The following is a 22,574-nucleotide window of genomic DNA, read 5'->3' as shown; positions in this document are numbered from 1 at the left end:
TTGTTACAAAACCAAAAAAACAAACTCACTGCCCAGGAGTAAATTCTGTCTCATAGTGACCCTGTCAGTGGAAACAGTCCGATGGGTTTCTGAGGTTGTAGCTAGTTAAGGGAGTAGAAAGTCTCATCTTTCTTCCTTTGTTTTTCATTGCAAAGCAGGCATTTTTTCATCATATCACTATTCAGAGTTGCATTCTCATGTCTGTTATTTGTAGCTAAGATGTGTACTAACATCACACTATTCATTCCCATATATCCTTCCTCTGTAACGTTTGATTTATAACAGCGTTGCTTTTCCATCTTCCTCTTGCTGTCGAACGTCCTTTCTCCCTTCCTCTGATCTTTCTTCCCACTCTTTCTTCCTTTTTCTTTCTTTTTTTGAATCATTGGAGGCTTATACAGTTGTTATCACAATACAAACATCCATCCATTGTGTCAATCACATTTGTACATTTGTATCCATAATCATTGTCAAAACATTTTATTTCTACCTGAGCCCTTTATATCAGCTCCTCTTCCCAACCCCTACCTTCCCCACCCTCCCTCCCTCACAAACCTTTAATAATTTATAAATTATTATTATTCCTTCATGTCTTACAATGATCGATGTCTCTCTTCACCCACTCTTCTGTTGTCCATCCGCCAGGGAGGGGGTTATATGTAGATCATTGTGATCTGTTCCCCCTTTTCCCCCTTACCCTCCTGATATCCCTACTCTTAATTATTGGTCCTGAGGGGTCTGTCTGTCCTGTATTCCCAATGCTTCCAGCTGTTATCTGTACCCATTTCCATGCTCTGGTCTAGCCAGATTTATAAGGTAGATTTGGGATCTTGATAATGGGGGTGGAGGAAGCATTAAAGAACTAGAGGAAAATTATATGTTTCATTGGTGCTATACTATACCCTGCCTGGCTCATCTTTTCCTTGTGACTCTTCTGTAAGAGAATGTCCAATTGTCAACACATGGGCTTCGGGTCTCCACTCTGCACTCTCCCTCATTCACATTGAGTCTCATCTTTGACAGAATTGCAGAAAATAAAGTACAAGGAGTACGTTGTTTAGTTAATATTAAAGAAAGAATAACATGTCCTAACCTTTACATTTATTTCCAAGAATAGGGATTTCATGATGAAAAAAAGCTGTAGATACAGAAGATATAGTGATTGTCTTATTGGTAAGCATTGAAGAAAAACTTGGCAAGGTATTTTTAACTCCACATTCATAAAGAATGATGGGGCCGAGGAGTCCCTACACAATTGCCCTCTTGGGTGTAGGGTTGAAGATGAAGACAGCTTGTGTCTCATTCCAATGACTGAGTACATAATAGTAGATCTTTTTCTAAACGTCGAGCTCAATCATAACTATCCCTTTGATTAATGAACCTAAAGTCATATCCTACAAGTTGACTTCTATCAATAATCAATACTTGATTTTTTTAGCTCTCAATTTACTCAAAACCAAAAGGAGAGAAATAGCATTTATTTGGACCATCATGAATATATCAATATTTGTAAGGAATAAGAAATTGATTTAATGTAAATTGAGTAGGATTAGAAGTTACTACTCCAATTCTTAACTGTAAACTCATTTGGCGACCATCCTCTGGCCTATTAAAATTTCATTCTATTTCTGGGAAGCAACCAACTTACCAGCCAGGAAATTTGTGTATATTATTTAAATAGTATCAAAGGGAATTATCAGTAAACTATGATTTTTAGGATATTTTCTCTTCTATGAACTGACAATAATCTTTTCAGTTAATAGTTAAAGCTTTCTTTGTATATTATTCCCAAATTATATATAATATCCATGCCAAAATAATACGTGAATGGCAGCAAGGACATCAATTAGACAACCGAGAACTAATGTAGTTGTATAATAACAGTGATTTAGACAGAGGTGGTAATAGCTGAGATGACAAGAGGAATTAGAATATTTATTTCTTTGGGAAGTAGAGTTAATTTTTGCAGAGAGATTAATATGTTCCCAAAAGAAAAGAAAGAAAAACGAATATTCCAAACCTGTTGGACTGAAAAACCCCAAACCAGACTCATTGCCATCTTGTCAATTTCATCTCATCATGCTCAGTAGGACAGAGTAGAAGAGCATATGTGGACTTCAAAGACAATTAATTATTTAAGGAATAAAAAGCATAAACTTTTGCTGCCAAATGGCTTTCAGTTTGGAAGAGCTAACTAAGGGGTTAGCAGCTCAACATGTGAGCCACTAAGCTACCAGAACTCTTTAACTGAAGAACTAGAAATGCAAGTTGTTTTCAATTTGGAAGGAAGTGTCATACTGAGCTTCAATTTTATTGATAAAATTTATAAATATTTATAATTAATAAGAAATTGATTTTATGTAAATTCAATTGGATTAGAAGTTACTACTCCATTATTAACTGTAAACTAATCTGGTAACCATTTGTGGTAGTTACATAAATAAACTCGTGTCCACTTGCAAATTGGTGGAGTCTAGCCTGTCAATCAAGTTGCAGCTTGAAGATCTCATTTGGAGGCCCCTCTTAGATAACTAGCTTCTGGAGGTGAGACACAGGCCGACTCTCTGCTTCACATTCCTGATGACAAGACACATGGATCTACATGAGAGCCCTGGAACTGGAGGAGCAACAAGGAGACCCATACCAGCGCTGTGATGCTTATGGCACCACTGGATCCAAAAGATTTTCCACCCATTGGCCTGTGGTCTTCCTGCATTCGGCATCATTGCATGTGTTTCATGAGTCTGGAGAGGACTTTATAGATTAGTTTTGGACATATGGGCTAATATCGGACTTTTTGACTTGATCTGGACTTGGCTGGGTGTTTTCTCAATATTCAGTTGTTCTTTTATCTAAAGCTCTTACTTATAGACATATGAGTCCCCCTGGATTGGTTCTCTAGTCTACCTGGAATTATTGACCCTCCTGTGACCTATTACAAGTTCATACTATTTCTGGAAAGCAACTGAGGGCTGTGATTTGAAAACCTCCAGCCGCTCCGTGGGAAATAGACAGGGCTTCCTCCCTTCTGGGAATAGTTATGGTCTCCAAAACTCACAGGGACGTCTCCCCGCTCCCCCCACCCCACATGTTTGATTGTGCTGCTACAAGTGGGCATCGAGCCAATGGCAGTGCACTGTCAATTTAGGGAATAGGTAGATGGAGATAATTTAAGGAATTATATTAGAAGTTTAGTTTGGTACTGGTTATGGTAGAAGAGCGTGCTAGATTTTCCAGTGTAGCGCTTTTATATATCTAATCTGACTGTGGAATTCTGGAAGTTGCTGGCATAGACATGTGAAGCTGTTTGGCTTCATAAAATATTTCAATGATTTAAGTAGAAATTAAGAAAGTGAAAAATAGATGCCTTACCAGGTGAGCAGGTTTACTCAAATATTTACAAATGAGAAAGTTCAGTAGAATCAGCATTAGAAACCTCAAATAGGGAACAATATTGTTGGGAGAACAAGGACATCTTGGTGTCCAGATTTATAGTAAAGAAAGAGTTTCAAAGATGAATATATGATAAACTAAGTCATATTGAAGTTGGGGAAAATAAGATAAAACATTTAAATTAATCAGAAATTTTAAACATGGGGAGATAAGAGAGGATGGGGTTTTTAAACCTTTTTTTAGAGTGATTACTGAATGTTCACTACAATAGGAGAAATGAAATTGAATATATAGAAAATAGGGGTTTAACAAATTGAACATGGTGTATTGGAAAGCAATTTATGGGAATAAAGGTAGATGGATACTGTGACATGTAATGCAAATGATTTGAAGAGAGAGAATTCTGCCACTGTAACAGGCAGACAGAAAGGAGAGACTGTATTGGAGATGGTGAAGGGACAGGGCATTTCCATCAAATGCCTTCAGTTCGATCACTGGATAATTTGGCAACATCATCCACTGACTTTAATGAGAAAGTTAATAAAAAGTCATATATGACATGAATGTTGAGAGAGGAATGAGTCTTGAAAGGTCAAGTTGATGCTAACAAAACAGAAAGCAAACCAGACTCACTGCTATCAAATGAAGTCTGACTCATAGAAAGTCCCGTAAGACAAAGTGGAACACTGCTGTGTCTTTCCGAGTTTGTGAATTTTCACCTGAGCAGAAGTCTCCTCTTTCTCTCTGGGGGCCACCGGCCTCCTCAAATGGCTGAGCAGGGCGCTGACTGCATACACACAGGGCTGCTCTGAGGGTGTGGGCTGGCTTGCTTGTAAAAGAAAGCTTTGTCGGTTTCCCAAATATTCTGATTTTTGTGCTAGAACCAATGAAAGGTGCTTGATAATTTGATACAGGAAAAGCTATATTAAAGTCCATGATTAATATGGACATACGGTGACATTGTAAACCAATAACATTACTAGAGTTGTTAATATTGTTATGGAGGAGTTAGAGATGAAAAGATGATGAAATGTGAGTATGTATATAAGTTTTCTATCAATTTACCTCTCAGCAATCTATCATCTAAAGGTCTAAATATCTGTTTGTCTCATATATGTGTATAGCATATCCAGGTCTTTACTATTAGTTGGAAGTGGAGAATAAATCATTTTAAAATATCAGACAAAGCAGACATTCACACTTGTTCAACTACAATGAAAAGAAAACAAAATAGATAAAAATGTTTCTATAGCTATCTTAATTACTATAAAATTCATTTACTTGTCAATTTTAACACGGTATTTCATCCTTTCATTTCTTTAAACAAAATGTAATGAGACTGCCCAAGAATACAAATGAATTCATCAATAGACTTCATTTTCAAGAACTCCTTATGTGGCACACACAGCATTCGGCTAATCGACGTGTATCACAAAGATCACTTCTTAACTTTTAGTTTTAGGGAGAACAGCTCTCTTTTCATTGACTTGGTGTTTTATGTTGCTGATTTAAGCTCTAATTTACCTTTATTGAGAGTTGTATAATTTGCTACTCATTTCCTTTCTGACTATCAGCAATCATTACTGTATTGCTGTTCAAAAAATGGGTTAATGATTCCTCTACTTAGTTAATAAAAACAATCTCCCACTCACTGTAACTTTTTGAAATAAATTTGAATATTAGCAAGATATGTAATAAAATAAAGGTTTGATTAAGAAAATATAAAATATTTAAATGATATTATTTAGAATGTAAATGACCTTACTTTACTACATTAAAACACAGAAGTGTGACCGAATCTCATCTTTTCAACATGATAAATGCATTTGTATAAGAAAATTTGAATCTTATCATAGCTTTATAGCCTGAATTTTGCAGTAATTCAGATAACTATAGAAATATATTTTTATTATCTGTTTTGTTTTCTTTTAATTGTATTTGAACAACTGCGAAATCATTCTTTTTTTAGAAGTACATTGATTTCAATTCTCATAGAGTCATGTAAAGCATCCCACGTTCACCATGGTGTGTATAATAGATGAAAAGGCTATTAAGTTTCAGCAGCCATAGGAAACCTATAATTCATAATTTTATATCCTCAATGATGAGTCTTCAGTTGCCTCTAAAATTGATTACATTCACAATTTTTTTTAATTTTAGCAATTTATTAGAGGCTCATACAATTCTTATCACAGTTCACACATATACATACATCAATTGTATAAAGCACATCCATACATTCCCTGCCCCAATCATTCTCAAGGCATGGAGGGTGAGTGGGTTGGAAAAGGGGAACTGATTACAAGGATCCACATGTGACCTCTTCCCTGGGAGAGTGACAGCAGAGAAGGGGGGAAGGGAGACTCCGGATAGGGCAAGATATGACATAATAATGATGTATAAATTACCAAGGGCACATGAGGGAGGGGGAAAGGGGAGGGAGGGGAAAAAAAGAGGACCTGACATTCACAATTTTTATTTAATCATCTGGGCTAGAATTGTAAAGTGAAGCATTTTGTTATTTGCAAGCAGAGCTAATTTTTCTGACTTGTGAAAAATAGAAACAGCAGCAGAAAGGTTCCTTTTGCTATTTCCTCCTCTGTGGTCTGATGAAACGTAATAGGTTGCACCACTTGTTTTGAATCATGCATTATTTAGTGAGTCATAAATTCAGTGCAATGACCATGAACTTTAGAGTTCATCACCACTCTCATTATCAAATGATCTAGTATTCAAAATTAGATGGTATTGGCAACTGCTGGAATAATTTATCATTTTGTGAGGGTGGCAACTGAAATAATAAGTTATAATTAAAAGATGTTGATTGTGCAGCATCAAAATGATATAATATGAACCGAATTGCCTAGTATACATATTTTATGTATTTCCTGGGAAAACATAACTGCACTTATAAACTTTTCATTGGTCTTTTATTACTTGAAATTATAAAGTCTATGATAATTTTTCTAAGTGCAAATACATAACCAAAACATCATAAATAACAGTTGCCAATGGCTGATTCCTGTGAAGCTGAGTCCAGACTGCCTCCACATTACAACATGGCTTAGCAATTCTAATGGCAACTTCACCCTCCTCTGCTTCTCAACTGGGTTGAGTAATTCATTCCAACCACCATACAGCACTCACAGACAGTATGCATAGTTCTGATATTTACTAGGGAACTTAACAGGTTACAATTCAGGATTAGACATGCTCAAGACAGCATTCTTTAGTAACAACAGAATTCCCCACTCAAGAAAGCCTCTTCCCACTCCCAGCCAGGTTTCTCTCTGGTGCTTGACCACAGACTAGGTCTTCAAACTTGTGCATTGTAAACACCTAAGGTCCTACTATGGGTCCTTTTACGCCTGGAGCAAAGAAGAGTGATGGAAATAAAAAATATGCTGAAACAAGTAGTCCGATGGACATCAGCCTCCATGAGCTTCAGAGCAGATGAGATAGATCATGCCCCTAGCACTCAGGACAATTCTGACAGGGGTCACTTTACGAAGTCCTGGATAGAGTGTGCTAAAACAAAACAGAACTGGAAATGATCCAAATTGTACACATGTGCTTGACACAATGGATGGCTGTTTGGAGTGGGATTAGAGTTGTAGGAGCCCCCAGTAAATTGATTAAAATAATAAATAAAAGCCAAAAAAAAGATGAGGCTTATTTTTTTATAGAAACTGGTGTAACCTCTGAAACTAAATCATTAATAAACCTTAATGTATAGAATTGAGCTCACCCCGTGGTTCAATTTTCAGCCCAAATAGATAAACTTATAAGGGAACAATAATGCTACTGAGGCATGCAAACTCTAGAAGAATCAATCATTTGAGATCAAAGAGACAGCATTTGCGCCCAATAGCAAAATAAATTTAGTTTAAAAGGAGGGGTGGAAGTGGGAAACACAGGGAGGAGATGAGGTGAGTAGTGTTGTATTGACAGGATTTTAATGAACACGAAGAAAAAATATGTATACATTGGTTAATATAACACTGATAATAAAAGATTTATAAAATTTTAAATGAAAGAAATGTGTCTATCAATTGAAAACACTTCATTAGTTACAGACCAATTTCATAATGGTGAAAATACCCTTATTCTATTGAATAAAAATAAACATACATAAAGCATAATGAAAATATTTCTACAGTTCCAGGCATAATTGTACTTTAATTTGATACTTTTGGGGTCTTCTCAAAGGAAATGAAGTTCTTTGGAGATATCACTTAAACCCTAACCTGAAACCTATATAATTGTATTGTAATGTAATGTACAAATAAACTTTTTGACTGTATATCATAGTATTAATCTTGCATTAAGAAAAAACAAAGGCAAGCCAGGTTACATTAACTGCTGGATTATAACTTTGGATATTCCGCCTTTGCCTTTGACAAAAGAGAGTCAACTCATCATTTACTTGATGTAATAATTTATTCATAAATAAATATTAAACATTTACCTAATAAAAATTTTCTAAGCTTAGGAGCATAAAATAGCAAGAGAATGAATGATTTATAGCTTTGAGAAATTAAACTTTATTACAGGAAACACAAGAATTTAATACATAAATAGCAACATATCAGAACTATTTTCCATTAATTCATTCAGCAATGTCTATAATGAGCAGTTATAATGTATCATGTTCTTAACCCATTACAACATGGATCTTACATGCTCTCATTATATTTGGGCATAATAATCGATAAACACAAATTAATCACATAGTTTAAAAGAGTAAAATATAGGTGCCAAAGAAGGTAGATAATGAATTACAAAGTGTGGCTGGCTGTGTGAACAGTTACAAGTAGAGATGGATTAAGTGGAAGGCTTCAAGTGTAAAGCTGTGTCTAAATAATTGTCTTAATTATCTCTGTCTCCTGAAAAATTTTGACATGTTAAAATTAGTATATTTAATGGTACATCTATCTTAGAACATATTTATTGTTATGGCTTAGCACATTCTCAATATCTGGAATACTTTAAGCACATTAGCTAAAAAATGAGCAAATGAATGCCTGTCATATATGTAAAAAAAGAAATTAATAAGCATAAACGCAATGATTGTTTAGTCAAGTAGAATACTAACAGGAAGGTAAACCTTGATTCATGAATTAATTTGTTACAAATTATTTGCCTAAATAGTATATATTTAATAAATTCAACTTATTTTATTTGACATTCTCATTTACTTATTAAAGTAATTTATTCATGTTGCATGCCATCATTTTTATTATATTATATTAAACAATGGACTTAAATATACTTCAATTACTTTTTGGACACATTCAATTATTTTTCTCTCTATATCCATACATTTATTTGTTATGTTGTTAAATGCTATTTATTATTATCCCCAGAGTCAAATGCTTTTGCATAGTTGATAAAATAAAAGTAAATATATTTCTGGTATTGCCCGAATTGTTTGGCTATCTCCCCATTCTGTTGGATCAACTTTCTTTGGAATACACACAAGTATAGATCTCTCCCTGTCAGTTGTCCCCATGTAGTTGTCATCTAAAATTCTTGGCAACGATTAAGAATCTCCAGTACTGCACTATTGTACATACAAAAACAAACAAAAAACATATATCTCTAACTTAGAGAAAAAGATCGTATTTTATTTATCAGAGTAATAATTCAATAATGATTTGCTAAATGCAGATTTGTGTAGACTATATTCATACACTTTTTATTATGAATAAATATAGTGAATGAAATATAAAGTTTATTATTTATAAATCTAGTGAGCATATTTATTAAGATTAAATATTGTTCCCTTTTGTATCATTAAATCTAGTAAAGTCAAACATTAAAAAACACAATGTTGATTTCATCCTCAAAATAAAATGTATTTTTTCTGAAACTGAATTATTATCCTATACACAGATAAAACAAGAAGGTGGAAAATATCTGACACTAACCATTTACAAGCCTGTGACATGATGACACATGTTATTGAATCAATGAATAATTGGTGTTATTTGTACATCAATATAAATATCAAAAACAGATTTGGATGAGTCTGAAACTTACTAAGGGAGTACATATTACCAATGAGGAAAGTCAAAAAATAACCTCCAACTTAGCCAAAATTGTGATCATGGAGCTGATAGTAAAATGAAGTCAATCATGCAGATGCCCTCTCCTTAAAAGCAAAACAGAGTAAAACAAAACAAAACAAACAACAAATAAAACACGGTCATGGAATAGATTCTGACTCAAGGTGACTGTTACACGTTTTAATACCGTAAATAAATTTTATGGGAACACAGAGCCTCTTCTTTCCCCAGCAGAGCAGACAGTGGAGTCTGAAGCAGCAATTAAAGGGTCAGCCACCAAACACCCATCTTCTTGCACCAGTAGGGTTTTCCGTATATAAACATAGACATATTTTAAAGCTCATTTTTTTGTGAGATGATATCTCTTAGTTGCAATCCACTGGCACCCAGTTAATTCTAATGCACAGGCACTACAAGACAAGACAAAACAAAACTACTCCACAGGGCTCTAAGACTGGAGAGACTTCAGGAAGAGACTGCTTCTCCATTCTCGTATGAAAGTGGTTGATGAAGTAGAACCACGGGCTTTTACGTGAGCAGTCCAACCATGCAGCTAATGAGTCAAAAGACACAAAACCACAATAGCAAGTGGCTTAGTTATGTAGTTTGGTCAAGCAATTTAACTTCCCTGAGAGAGTGTGAATTGTTTTATAATCTTATGGAGCATAAAAAGTAGTATAGTTGTTGAAAATTGGGCTGTACTCTACATGGTCCAGAGAAAGTAGTATAGTCGTTACAAATTGGGCTATAATCTGCATGGTCTGCAGTTCAAAAACACCAGCAGCTTGGCGGGAGAAAGCTTGGTCCTTCTACTCCTGGATCAGTTACAGGCTGGCAAATGCACAGTGGGGTCTCATGTGTCATCACTGACCAGAGGGCAGAGGGTTTGGTTCTCTGGTTTTACTTCTGCAGTTAGAATCTCAGAATCCCACCAGGGGCAGTTCTACCCTGTCCTATAGGGTCGCCGTGATAGCTGTTGAATAGAAGGCTGTAAGTTTGTTTTGTTGTTGTGGTTGTTTGACTGCTTCTGCATATGATTTGGGAAATTTCAATTGAGCTAAGTATAGTAATATAAATTTCTGTGTGAAAATTGCAATCAACAGAAAAATTGTCCAGTGTAACCCAAATATGCTCTACTGAAGAGGTATACGAATATAGTATGTAGGTCACAGACAGTAAAATGCAAGTAAATGCTTCTTAAGACAAACTATGTCATAGAATTCGACTGTATATTTATATTTACAAGCGTATGATCTCACACCTTCATGTGATTTTAAATTCCTACAAACAAAAGAGTTCAAGAGTTTGGTTAAAAGTTTTAACAGAATCTTCTTCAAGTAATCTATTTTTTCATATATATGTATATAGATATGAATATATACACACATATTATCCTAGTGCTACTAATTCCTAAACTTCATAGAAGCACCAATTTCATTCTGTAAAGTAATCTCATACTCTCTGTTAAGCATAAATATAGTAAACCGAATGCCATATGGCTCATCATTATAAAAGTTGATATTTCCATTTGCTTGTAAATCTCTTCAATTTTATGGAGCATAGAAAGAAAACTAATTGCTAAATGAGGTCACAGTTTTCTCTCTTTAAAGCAATAAACATTCATAAGCTTAGTTGTTGTTTTCCTTATTTTAGAAGAAAAGTAAAATATATCTGTAAATGGAGGCAATTATGATGTAATTATTATTCATTTCCCAAGGTTTTTTATGAGATATGGTCACTGGGAAACTATCAAAAAATTCCATTACTGTTCTTTAAGCCAAATAATATGAAATTGTTTTTTAAATACAATAGTAAGACTTTTTAGTAATCCAAAATAATTAGTTTTTATAAAAATGAGGACTGTTATAAAGATAGAATGAAACTCCTTGTAAAATGTATATAAAACTATTGTTAATGCAAGCACTATACATTTGTCTTAGACTCTTATATCCATAAGTGATCTTAATCTCACATATTATACTTTAATAAGGCCGTTTACCTGTTTTCCAATTTTCCCAGTAGAGACCTGCATTACTTTGGAAGAATGGAAATCACTTTCCATGCACTTTTCCTTAACTCTCTAACTGAAAAATTGTTATTGATATGAGTTCATGTGAAAGTACATTAGAAGAAACTAATTCAAAATATTTTAGGAAAGCTGAAAATATGTTTCTAATATAAAACAAAAAGAAATTTGGTAGTGGTATGTGCACAAATATGGCCACATACTATTGTTCTCTAATGAATCGTTAAATGTATTATTAGGATTTCCAAGTGTTGACTGACTACTTTAAACTATGTTACTTAGAAAATGTAGCATTGCGATATGTAAGTTTAAAATCTATATACCAGTATGCTTCTAAAAGTGCTCATATCCTTTGACTCGGCATTCTTTTTATAATCCATATATTTATCTATATATTTCTGAGACATGTTATCAACATAACAGAAAAAGTAAAATAATATTTTAGGAACGGTTGGTTAGCATCAATTTAAATTTTTGATTAATGTGTAACATTTTGGAAAATATTTTTTAATTTAATAAATTTCATAACATCTTGTCTTGATTATTATGACAGCAGAAAATTTTTCTACATTTTAGGATATATAATCAAGGCTGCTGTGATGGAAAATGTGATGATATACTAAAATATCCTGAAAGTTTCGGATATTGGTTGGTCTAATGCTTGATCTGCTTCTTAGGTTTCAGAGAAAATCTCCTGAGTCTCTGAATGAACTGAATTTTTTTCTTTCTTTTAACATCGATTCTTTGAGCACATCTATTCCACTAAAAATAAGCATGTGGAAAGGATGTGGAGAGTGGAGAGACTGAATCTCTCAAACAGTACAGATGAACTTAAAAGTAAAATTGTACAATCACTGTGCATAAAAAGTTGAAAATAAAAATATCATTTTCTGTAAGTTTACTGCAAGGTATATATATCCTAAAGACAAAAGATCCAAGAGAAGAATATATACTCATATATACATATATGTTAAGTGCAATATAATTCAGAATAGCAAAAAGATGGAAATGACCTACGTACTTATCAATAAATGAATGGATAAGCAAACCATAGTACATCTATACAATGGGATACTATCCATTACAGATTAAAATTTAATATTATTAGAGTGTTAAAGAAAACTAACCTCTGCTATCTCAAAACATGCATGAATCAAAAGAACATTATGTTAGTGAAATATGTTAATTGTAGCACAAATGTTGTATGAGACTCCTCTCAATCATAAGAATGAAAATAATAGATAATTATAAACACAATAGAAAGGCAATAAACAAAGATATTGGCACAATATGACTAATACTAAAAAGGTATTGAGAAGTGCATAACTACTGCAGACAACAAAGGTAAATACTATTGCATACAAAACCCTTAAATAAAAGCAATAACAAACAGTAATGTATGCATAGATCCATAGGCAGGCATGCAAGCTAAACTGTCATGGTTAGGTAGAGGGGAATACAGGCATGAACATAAGTAGGTTTGGCAGAGGACATTTATACACATGTCTTTGCTTGTGCTAACGAGGGAAAATAAGGTGTGAGATTAATAAAACTTCCTAGTGATAAGGAAACACCTTGCAGGAAAGACTGATTGGGCCTGGGAATTAGAACGACAGACGAGGGGGAAGCTAGGTCAAGTGGCATAACACAAGTCGCAGAGACAATATTCAACATTCTACTGTAATGAATGAAGATTAGGGTCCAGTGAACTGCCATGTGAGATACAACTATCATTCTCTTCATATTAGGAGTAAAAACAGTGAAGAATTTCAAAGACTCAAAGAAACAATGCAAAGGAGTAGAATAGACGGCCTGACACCAAGGAGCTATCATCAGGCTGTGACCCCGTTGATCGTTGGAATCCACCCCTACGCTTCCATACATAATCAATCTAACATAAAACCCCACTGCCACGCATGCTTGATTTCTGTTTGTCATGTGTTAGAGGAACTGCACTTTAAATTTGGATAAATAAATAATTTCTACAGTCTAGTGGATTGTCCTTTCCTGTAGGTATAAGCATACCTCCCACTAAATGCATTATTTTTTCAATAGTGATATGCTTGTGCCAACAAGAAAGATTGCAAGATAATTTGTGAAAAGAAGAAACTCATATCCTTTCCAGGAGAAAGATGAGGCTTTCTACACTGGTCAAGTCTTACAGCTTTAGAAACTCACAGGGGAAGTTTTACCTGCCCTATCAGGGTGCCCTGAGTCTGATTTTCCTTGATTGCAGTGAGTTTGCTTTTTTTATGGGTGGGATAAGGGCTAAGTTAAAAAAAAATTAAAAGGGACACCAGGCACTGTTCATCTTTGAATAAGATTTTCTTTTGCTAGATTAAAAAATAATAAGGCACATATATTTATAATTTCCAATAAGCTTGGAGAATTGTTTTCTACTTCTTTCATATTTCAAGAATTATTCTACCGTGTTATCAAAAAAATAATGTCAAGTAGTTGGATTCTGGAATCCTACTTAATTCCAGACCCAATGCAAGAACATTTAGTCCTTAAAACATGACTTTGCTCGGTACTCGCCTTCAAGAAGAGATCACCAAAGATAAGTGTGCTACAGCAAAGTGTGAAGAAAGTCTATGGTGCCCGGCTATCACTTGGAGTAGGGTCTGCTTTCTTAAAGGCTTGTATTTAAACAAGCAACAGTCTAAGTGATCCATGGACTAAGTCCATATTGAAGAAGTACACCAGCTTGTGTGATCCAAAGACGATGATAACAAAATCCAAGTATGATGAAGGGAAAAAGTAGCAGAGTTTAAATTGTGAACACCCAATATGTAGAAGTCTATGGAGAACAGTGGGAACCGAAAATCTATCTACTGGAAATCTAGTCGGATTAAACAGATACCCTCTAGCCACAGGCTAGGGACTCTAATAGCTATACTATCAGATGGAGGTTATTATAAATATGATAATTGTGGATGGAACCATGATATAATATGATCTTGCTCAGTTGACTTCACTTTTGACCCAAATTGAATTTTCTGAAGGCTAATTATTTCTCACTTTTCCCACGAAAGAAATTTCCTCTTTGGCTTTTTAAACCTTGATAGTGGTCTTCTCTTTATTTCTCTTTATTTTAATTTTATTCTTTAAATGATTATCTTTATTATTTTTTCTTCCTATTTTGTTTTGTTTTTCTGTTGGATATCACAGTTTGTCAATCAAAGGAGTGGATCCATAGACAATAACTGATGTAAAGTTTATCATGGGTGAGGGGGGGGGGAGTAGGAGAGTGGAGGGGGTACTGGGGAGCAAAGGATGAATGTGGAAGATGGAGAATGCTAAAAGTGATTGTGATAATATATACACAACTCTTTTAAAAACATGATTTAAATATGAAAGTTTATGGTATGTGAATTCTATTTCAAGAGAACTACTGGAAAAGGAAAAATAAAGGAAGAAATAAGAAATCAAAACTGACCAATGGTTACCAAATGTGTTAGTCTGGTGAGACTAAAGAAACAAATTCAGGGAGATTCATGTGTAAAAGAGAGAGTTTTATATAAAGGGTAATTGTGCATTAAGAAAGCATCCCAACTCAGCTCAGATGAAGTACATAGTCAGATATTAGCCCATATGTCCGATACAAATCTATAAAGTCCTCTTCAGACTCACAAAATACATACAATGATGCTGAATGCAGGAAAATCACACGGCAGTGGGTAGAAAGTCTTTGGATCCAGTAGCGCTGTAAGCATCTCAGCACAGGCAGGGTCTCCATGTGACTTCTCCAGTTCCCAGGGCATGGGGTCTATCAGGGTCGGGCCATGTATCTTGAGAGTAGAGTGTCTCAGCGAGTGAGCTGAGGGAGAATTTCTTTTCAGATAGGATGTTTCACAGGGCCTGAGCAGAGAGAGAGAGCGAGAGGCATCTCCCACCTCCAAGAAGGGAAAACCAGATTCTCCAGATTCTCAGGGGGAAGCCAGGCTCACACAGAGGCCTCATTGGCTAAGATCCAATTGATAGACTAGACTCCACCCCTTCACTCTTAATCCCTCAAATCCCAAATTGACACCAGAACATGTAATTACCATGGGTGAAGGAGGAAGAGTTGTTACTTAGGGAAAATTGACTTTATGTTAATAATGAGAAATAATTTAGAAAAGGAATATCAATAAGAATTATACAACACGGAGTATAATCAATGGCACTGGATTATGCATGTAGCAGTTGTTGTGGAATTGGAGAATATTCTGTGTATGTTTTTCCACAATTAAAAACATAATAAACAATAGCAAGTGCAAGAAAGAAGAAAATGTTCTAGAACTGATTGTGGTGATAATTGCACAACTTTGTTGACATGATTAAATTATTGAATTGTAGGACGTGTAGATGAAGTGCCAATAAAACTGTTTAAAAACAATAGATACTGGGAAAAACAAAAAAAATAACTATGATTTCCAACATGTTTGTGACATTGTTGTATTTTTATTTCAAATAATAACCACATGGTAATATAAAAATGAGCCATCTAATTTTATCGAATTGATCTATTCCATGTTGAATATTTAGAGAAAAGTACTATAATAAAAATAATAACACCCATATAATTTTAGTCATTATTAATATGTTTTCTGCTCTTCTGAAAAATACATAAAACAAAAAACAAAACAGAAGTAATAATAAAAGTCCAGCAATTTAATATTACATTATTTGTTTCAACTCATTTCCCCCTATTACAATCCCTCTATATTGCCTAGACATATTCTTATTAACAGCAAAGAAAATTTTTGAGGATTTAAGAAAATATATCATCCCAAATATTCTTAGGAAAAATAATTATTCAAATGAACTAAATTGGATTTACTTGAACATTATGTTTCCAAAAGTATTGGAGAGGAGTCTTGAATGCCTGGTAGTTAATAGCTATTTTTTCACATGTATTCCAGCATAAATATTATTACTGCCACTGGAACCAATGTTTTTTTGTCCCGTATAGTTAGCAATTCAGTACATTTTATAATTTTGACTATTTCTTATTCTAAATTATTATAGGCTTCTTACAACTTTAAACATTTTAAATAAGTATAACAATCCAATTTAACTGCAAAATTTATGAATTCAGCAACACAATATTAACAGAAATACACTTCACATATGTATGTAAATGTAACTGAATTATTAGGTTTCAATTCAAGTCTGAAAGGTAACCAAAAATAAAAAAAAGTAAAATTGCTCCTTTCAGTATTGTCTGAATACATAATTTGGTTATCACTTTGGATGTCATAAATTCTAAATGAGCTTGCTTTATCGCTTGGAAGTAATTTAGTACTCCAGTAATTTATAATGCTTTCTTTCTAGAAAAGTATCTCTAAATCCAAATGTCAGCTTCCAAATGGTGTATCATTGTGTGTGCATGATTAATTGTAGGTTTTTCTTTATTAATTTTATTTAACTATGAACTCATACTCTGAGTTAAACGAGTACACTTTTTCTATTTATATGCCCAATGTTCTCTGAAAGGCGTTTAATTGACACAATGCTACCCACTTATTAACTTTTAAAATTGTTAAATTAGAAGTAATACTGATATTCAAATAAAGCATTTTTATTTATCCTTTGTCAAATAACTGTATCACAATATTGTTAAATCACCTTGAGAATGATAATCAAATAATCCTTCATAATTCTGGGCATGGTGTCTATTTTATAATGTGAAATAAGAAACCGAAGAGCAAATGAAAACACATTTTCCATTACCATTGTTTTCAAAAATACAAATGCACAATGAAAAGGATTTCACTATACTCAATATTTTCAATCGCCAACATTTCTTTTTTAAAGATAAAATTACCACTGCTCAAATAATGTATGCATTTATTGTCATAAATGTTTTTACTCTGTTTTTCGCCCAAATTGCAGAGGTTTATGGAGTCACTGATCTATAATTTTTACAATTCGCCTGATACAAATCTAGGCAGGAGCCGTGGTGGTGTCGTGGTTATTCATTGGGCCGCTTCCTGCTTCCTGCAAAGTCCAGTTCGTAACACCCCCAGCCCCCCTGCCCCCGTGCCTTGCAGGAGAAGTTAGGGCTTTCTTGGAAACCCACGGGGGCAGTTCTACCTTGTCCTATAGGATCACTGTTGATTCTATAGGGCAGGACATTGACTGGATGCTAGTGACTAAATTTTAAATCTAAGCTTATCCTTCTGAACTCGTAAGTCTTAGATGAATAGAGAATAGGAAGGTCTATTAAATCAATTTGTTTGTGATTATTATCAGATTATCTGAAAGAAATAAAGTGCATTTATTCTCTGCTTCAAAAAATGTAATAAATGCAGCTGTTACGTAAGAGCTGGGATCTCTTTATAAACCAAGCTGCTGGCAATAGTAGCAAAACGAAGAGCTGAATGATTTCTTATTTGAATCAGAGTTCCACCAAATAAGTCAAAGAACATTTTACGGGCAGAAATAAGAATGCACAAACCTTAAAATATTGCTTCTTAAATTTGACAGTAACTTTAACTCGCTACTAATTTTGTGAAGACTTAAAAAGTTCTAAACATTTGAAGACTTTATAAATAATGTATGAAAAATGCTAATACTCTTCTATAATTTAATAAAAGTCATCTGAAAATGCTAACACATATGTGTGTTTGTGTACATTCCTTGAGATGCTATATCTAGTGAATTAAAGAATGTATGATAATGAAAATAATTATACCTAGAGAGCAAATTTTGTTTGCAAAAATAAATATTTAGTAGAAATAAATTTAAGAAATTGAACAAAGAAAGTATTTCCAAATATGTAAGGAGTGAGTAAATACATGTAAGACCTGAAACAGTTGAAAATTGTATTATGTAGCCCATTCTTCAGAGGCACTTAATTTTTTGGTGTTATTTATTAATAATCATCAAGTAGTTTATTTAAGCCATTGAATACATTCATAGCTATCATGCTGATAATCAATTTTTATATAGAAGCAAAAGCAAATATTCTAATTGAGAAGAATATTATATTTGTGATCTAAATACCAGGGTTCTGATTCAGGTTATTGGTCATGTGCTAGGATAAATTTCATTTTCTGTAGCTTTTTATTGTGAACTAGGTGAGTTTACAGACTAGACCTTCAGATGTATATTCTGAAATTTATATATGTTTATTTATTATCCATTGCAATTCCCTAAATGTGCCATCATTTACCCTACTTCCCATGTTTATTTGTACATTCTTCCTTCTTTATTAACGATCTGAATTTTCTTTAATAAATGATTTAACAAAAGTTTATATTACACCTGCCAATAGAAAACGTATTGATAGTTTATTTTCTTTAGTATTATTTTTTAATTACCTAGAATGCAATTTTCTCTTCTGAAGAGAATAGTTAAGGACCCAAATTATTGAAATGTTTTCATGGAAAATTTATACAATCAAGCAGTTCTGGAACAAAAGGAAAAGTGTGATATCATTGGTAGGGCAAGATTGCCTCATGTAAAGTTAAGAGACATACTGCATTTCAGATAATGAGACATAGACAATTCTAGTGACATTCAAGAGAAGCAGGAAATCTATATTTATATTCATTTTAAATATTATAATTTAATATTATTTTCATGTTTAAATAGAGATTAATTCAATTCTTAAACCATGCAAGCCAATATGATAGAAACCAAATAAACTGCATCTGTGATCAATATCGAACTTAAGGGGAAATTTGTAATTAATCAATTGATGAAAGTAGAAATAATTTACATAGGGAGATTATGACAAAATTTAAAGAAAACAGAAGTAAATGTTCAAGATAAAATATGTTATAAAAATCTCAAAAATATAATAAAAATTGAAGCCCAATCTCACTGCCTTTGAGTCAGTACTGACTTGCAGGAGTGCCGCTGTACACCAGGGAAGAACTACCCCCTGTGAATTTCTGAGATGTTAGCCTTTGATTGGAGCATACAGCCCTGTCTTTCTCCCACAGAGCAGCTGTGGACCTTCTGGAGATCAGGCCACCTCGTAACTGTAAGGTCTCTCTCTCCAGGACGAGATTCCAACCTCGGTCCTTGGCTCCGTGTGAGAAAGATTTCACACTGAAGCCAGGCTCGTGATCCAAGTGAATTTAATGAGAGTTAAAAGAAGCTTCAGGTTTTACGCCACAACCATAGGATTCCTGTGACCATGCAGCCTGGCAGAGACTGCCCCAGGTCACGCAAGGATCTCTCCCCTCCCACGAAGATGACCAGACCAGCCAAGCAAGACCCTCTCCCAAGACCCTCTCCCTCTCGGTCCCTGCCTTTTTAAGGGTTCCCGGGGGAGGCGTGGTGAAAAAACCCAGGTCGATCCCATTGGCTGAATTGCAATCACCTGGCCCAGGTGGGCTGCTCCAGGTGTAACGCCCATCCAAGCCCACCGGCGGGAAAATCCAGCTTGGTCCTATGCTGGCTCTCCTGGCCATGCGTTAATGGACTTTTCTATCCCTGATGCTAGCTACCTAACATAACCACTATGCCACCAGGGCTCCTTAGGGATAAAATAGGAGTAAAATAGATTGCTAATGCAGAAAAGAGAATCAATCATTTATATGAGCTACTTGAAAACAATCCCTCAGCAGTGCATATGGAAAGGAAAACTTATGGGCAAAAAGAAACAACAGGCAGTTGTGAGGATGTGGCATGACTGAGCGTTTGGTGGATGAATTGGAGGGACTTCAGCATGCCTAGGCTCAAAGTCTTTCCCATAGTTTGGGTTCAGATCTGGCTACGTTGCTGATTGTTGCTACTTTTATCTTGTCATTTGTTGTTTCTGTAGAAGACTCGGTCACCACAGTGGCCCTTTTGAATTTGAAAAACAAAAGAAAAGGGGGGTTATAGGAAGTTGAAGATCAGGAAGAGAGTGTATGCTGGCAAACTCAAGATTCATACACTAGAGTCCTGAAGCCCAGGCTCAATGGAGGAAGCCTTCACATCCGAGGCTTGGAGATGGGTGCCACTCACATTCTCATAAAACCCACGCTATTCCCCCATCACAATGCCAAATTTAAGGTGCTGTTTGCAAACACATGGTCACTGACTATACCCTTGGAGGTCAATGCTTGAAGGTTATCTGTCAGCAGGTTGCCAGCATTTAAAGCAAACAGACCCTATTATCTGCTCACCCTGAGTAGGTCCCACTCCCTTTTGATAATGATAAAGGATTATTCCCCTGAAGAAGAGCCCAAGGCAAATGAAACTAAAGCCAACTCAGATGATCAAGGTTAGGCTGCGATCTTGATTCTAAAGCCCTCCCATCTTGTTAGATATATGCTTTCTGTCACATGTGTGGCTCTAGTACCACCCTTTCCTATTGCGTGTACACCCTAGCTCATTACCCTCCTATTGCCTGTATGCTGATTGCACAACCCCTTCCTGTTACCTATGGCTTACTGTGGCCTGCATGTCCCAGATTATATAAATTCCTGAGATTACATTTGTTGCCCTCTCCACTCAGACCTGGTTCCGGAAGTCCTGGTGGTTGTGGAAGAGAACACTTGCTTTATCTTGTCTGATGTCTCTTTAGCTTACCCCTCAATTATGCAAATACTCCTGGGACCCATTTGGTTTGGGGAAGGCCAGTCCCCCACCTTCCTATGCGTGTGAGAGTAAGACACTTGCAAAGGAAGAGCAAGGAAGAATCCAGGAATTGAAAGTATGATGTTGGCAAAAACTAGTGGAAATACCATGGACCACCAAAATAACAACCAAATCTGTCTTAGAAGAATAACAACCACAATGTTTCTCAGAAACAAGAATGGCAAGACTTTATCTCACTTACTTTGGAGATGGAGTAAAGAGAGGCCAGTCTCTGAAAAATGATATCATACTTGGAAAAGTAGAGGGCAAACCAGAAAGAGGAAGACTTTCAACAAATGGCTTGACCCTGCATCTGCAACAATGGATTCAATTGTAACAATGGGGAGCAGAGTGCCTGTCCAGGCACTGTTTCATTCTGTTACACACTCGGCCGCAAGGAGTGTAAACCGACTGGAGGGCAAGTGGCAACACCAAGTAAATGTCTTTTACGCCCACTCTTCTTTCAGCCAAGATCCCTCTCACATCCGGAAGATATCCTTGATTTTGTCTTCTTTTCTGTAGCCACCCTGAACTGCTGACCACTCTTTGTCAATGCGCTGCTTCCATTTTCTTTCATGTGATCCCAAATATATAGCTGGAACCGTCTCTTGGGTAATCTTTCTTTGGAACGTGCACAAATAAGAATCTCTTCCAGTCTGTTGGCCAACTGTCTTCCAAATATCCTGCCATAGAGGAATTATTGCTTCTAGTGTTTCATCAACTTGTTGAACCATTTCACTTGCTATCCCCTCCATTCCTAGAGCTGTGTTTCAGCTAATACTTTCAGTGCAGCTTGAAATTCTTCCTTCATCACCATTTTGCCTATGTGCTACCTTATGAAATGTTGAAATGTCTACGAGTTCCTCTTGGTAAAATGATTGTGTATTCCTTCTATCTTCTTTTATTTAAGCATTTATTTATTTATTTTTCTATCTTCTTTTGATATTTCTTGAATCATCCACTATTTTGTCAACAGAATTTTTTTCAATATTGCAATTTAAGGCTTGAATTATTTCTTGAGTTATTTCAGTTTAAGATATGCTGAGCACATTCTTACTTTTGGGTTTTCTAACTCCAAGTATTTGCACCTTGCAACACAATATTTGACTTTGGCCCCTCAGGCTATCTTTGCACATTTTCTGTTGAGTTCTTTGACAGCTTCATTTCTTCCATTTGCCTTAGCATCTCTGCAGTTAAAGGTGAGCTTCAGAGTCTCTTCTGACATCCATTCTGATATTTTCTTTTTCCCTGTCTTTTTAAACAATATGAAAGCATTTTATTGGGGGCTCTTACAGATATTACAACAACCCATAGATCAACTATATCAAGTGAACTGCCCATACGTTGCCATCATCATTTTCAAAACATTTTCTTTCTACTTGAGCCTTTTGATTTCATACTTGAGCTCTTTTGTCCTTCCTCCCTTCCCCATGCTACCACCCTTATGAACCCTTAGTAAAATATATATTGTTATTATTTTTCATATCTTATACCTACCACTCTATATCCTCACCCAGATTTCT

This window comes from Tenrec ecaudatus, chromosome 3 (genome assembly GCF_050624435.1).
Source record: "Tenrec ecaudatus isolate mTenEca1 chromosome 3, mTenEca1.hap1, whole genome shotgun sequence".
Classification (NCBI taxonomy): domain Eukaryota; kingdom Metazoa; phylum Chordata; class Mammalia; order Afrosoricida; family Tenrecidae; genus Tenrec; species Tenrec ecaudatus.
This window is presented reverse-complemented; position numbering follows the sequence as displayed.